Below are 2557 nucleotides of genomic sequence, written 5' to 3'. Positions count from 1 at the left end.
GTACACGCAGTCTGCAACAATGCTTGGGTAAGTGGTGCGAAGTAACATCCACATAGATGGCAGGGCCCACGTTTTCCCAGCTTGTACCGGTTTGCCTTCTTTTGCACACAGTCAGCCATCCACATGATAGAAAAGAAAGCATGACTCATCCGACCAGGCCACCTTCTTGCACTTTTTCAGCAATTTGAGCTCCTGTAGCTCATCTGTTGATTCAGAAAACACAGGCCAGACTTTGCTCCCCACATACATCAGTGAGCCTTGGCTGCCATGACCCTGTCAGTGACTGACCACTGTTCTTTGTTTGGACCACCTCTGATAGAAACTGACCATTGCAGACCTGGAACACCCCACTAGATGACCCAGTTGTCCAGCTATCATAACTTCAGATCAACTACTTCCAACTCTAATCAGCCTTGACCAAATGTCCACTTGCTTCCTAATATGACCCACCCACTTACAGGTGCTATGATGACGAGATAATCAGAGTTATTCATTTCACCTGACAGTGGTCATAATGTTATGATTGGAGTATATCATCAGGTCCCAGCGAGAGCACTCACTAGGTCTACAAAGAGAGGCCATATGAGCTCCCTCTCACTGCCTCGCTGTTAAATGCAAAACTGAAATCCCTCTGCTCAGATACAAAACCTTAAATAATCAGGTCTTGTCACAAAGAAAGCACTTTGTTCTCAGACTGGGGGCTTACTTCTGGCTCGCAGTTTTTCAAAAGTAGAATGGGAGGCGCTGTTTGATTGTTCAGGTCTCTTTTTAATGCTGTAGGGTTTTTATCTTACAGTATAAAGTGCCTTGTGTTGTGAATTAAGCGATGGTGTCATCAAGGCATTTGCTTAAGGGCACCTGGGCACTGAATTTTAAAAAAGGGCAAGAATTTTTTATTTATTTGTTTTTATGATAGAGTTGAGGATTTGTAATTAACCTCCTACACTGAAAAAAAGGGACTGGCCATCTCTTGGATTTATGTAAGCATCTTGCATGTATTTAACACAATTGCCTCATGTTTTAAAGTTAAATGTAACTATATAGTGTAAAAACTACATGATATGCAGAAAGGGTGTATTAAATTGTTCATATCATGTTCAGGTGAAGTAAGTCAATAAGATAGCAACGTTAAATCTCGTGAAACCACGCGTGATTTCATCTCGCGGGCTTTGGATCGTGGTTTAAAAAAGGCATCCATCTCAGTCAAGTCGAGCAGCCAACTCTACGTTTTTGGTATGTCTTGATTTTTTGAATTAATATTTACCATATTTCAGCCAAATGTAGTTAAACGTCTAGAGTGTCGCCATGTAACATGCTAAAAAAGAGCCGTTAGCTTATTTGCTGTTTTATCTGTTGTCAAAGAATTGGCGCTTTTTCATTTGAATTTGTCTTTGGCACAAGAGCCGTAATATCACATTAAACCTAATTATGAGGCACTCATAACATAATTTGGTTTTCTGTGTGAATAGATTTGCCAACTGACTCTTCAGTTACATTGTGTATTTACTGCACCGTGGTGTTAGTGAGATTTTGGACATTGAACAGCTTTAGCTAATATCATCAGCGGCATTATGCTAGCTTACATCCCTACCCCTCCTGCCCTCACCTGCTGTCCTTTTCTTTTTGTTTTTTTTGCTGCACATTGAGAGACGACCTCTATTCTGCATTTCACCAGGAGTCAGCTGATGGATTGTGGGTTCAAGGTGTTATGGTAAGAAAGTATATTCTATTTTCGTTTCTGTAACTTAATTATAATAGGTTTTTTATAATTATTAGGTGCATGCATACTCACCCTATTAATACAACTGAGAAATCCAAAATCTGCCATAGGTTTAACTTATACCTGTATGTATTGCCAGAAAGGTGATTACTGGACTCGCATTAATGCACACTTGAACTGAAATGAGGTTGTAACTTGTGGGTTGTTGGGTTGCAAATCAGAAACAAACATCTTTGGATTTTTTTTAATCCCATAAGATCTGGAAACACAGTTTTTATTCAACAAAACATTACTGATTATTAACCAAGCACAGTGCCTGCTGTTATTTCAAAATAATTTTATGTCATTTCAGATAAAATGCAGCATTCCAGTGCATCCCAACCATGCCTTTACAGTCAAGGTTTCTGACGGAGCTGAGTTTCTCTCTGACAGTCTGCTGAAAGTGTTTGCAAAGTGATCGGGGGAACAGGGCACAAAGCTAAAGGATGTAGCTGCCATGATGACAGTAAGAACTTTAAAATTCTTTAACTACAAAGTGTATATGTATTGCATTAGGTCAGTAAAAGATTTTTATGCTACATCCATTGAAACAGTCAACTATTACCTGTGAGTAATGATTCCACTAAAAGGATGCCATAATTTTCGTCATGCATTTACTGGCCCACTGAGAAAAATGTATCTTTTTTTTAAAAAAATAAATGTTCTGGAAACTATATATCCATAAAGTTGATGTCAAACAGGAACTTTTGATATTGCTTTGTAGATGCTGGTGTTGCATGTTGACTGATTTAAAAAGTCAAGAGTTTTTGTCTGGGATCATTTTCTTCTGTGCTACTG

At 38.9% G+C, this 2557-nt stretch overlaps 1 long non-coding RNA gene across 1 annotated transcript; it reads left to right on the top strand.

Annotated features, from left to right (window-relative positions):
* The first annotated feature begins 846 nt into the window (after window positions 1-846).
* Window positions 847-2295, top strand: LOC146645994 (uncharacterized). Its single transcript, XR_014908850.1, has 3 exons — window positions 847-1233; window positions 1648-1711; window positions 2073-2295. It is a non-coding gene; the product is annotated as an uncharacterized LOC146645994 (long non-coding RNA).
* The last annotated feature ends 262 nt before the right edge of the window (window positions 2296-2557 follow it).

The sequence above is a fragment of the Rhamphochromis longiceps genome, linkage group LG19 (genome assembly GCF_057381845.1).
Source record: "Rhamphochromis longiceps isolate RC_006_pf linkage group LG19, R_longiceps_female_GT1.1, whole genome shotgun sequence".
NCBI lineage: Eukaryota > Metazoa > Chordata > Actinopteri > Cichliformes > Cichlidae > Rhamphochromis > Rhamphochromis longiceps.
Note: the sequence above shows the minus strand (reverse complement) of the source record. Positions and strands in the feature narration are given on the sequence as shown.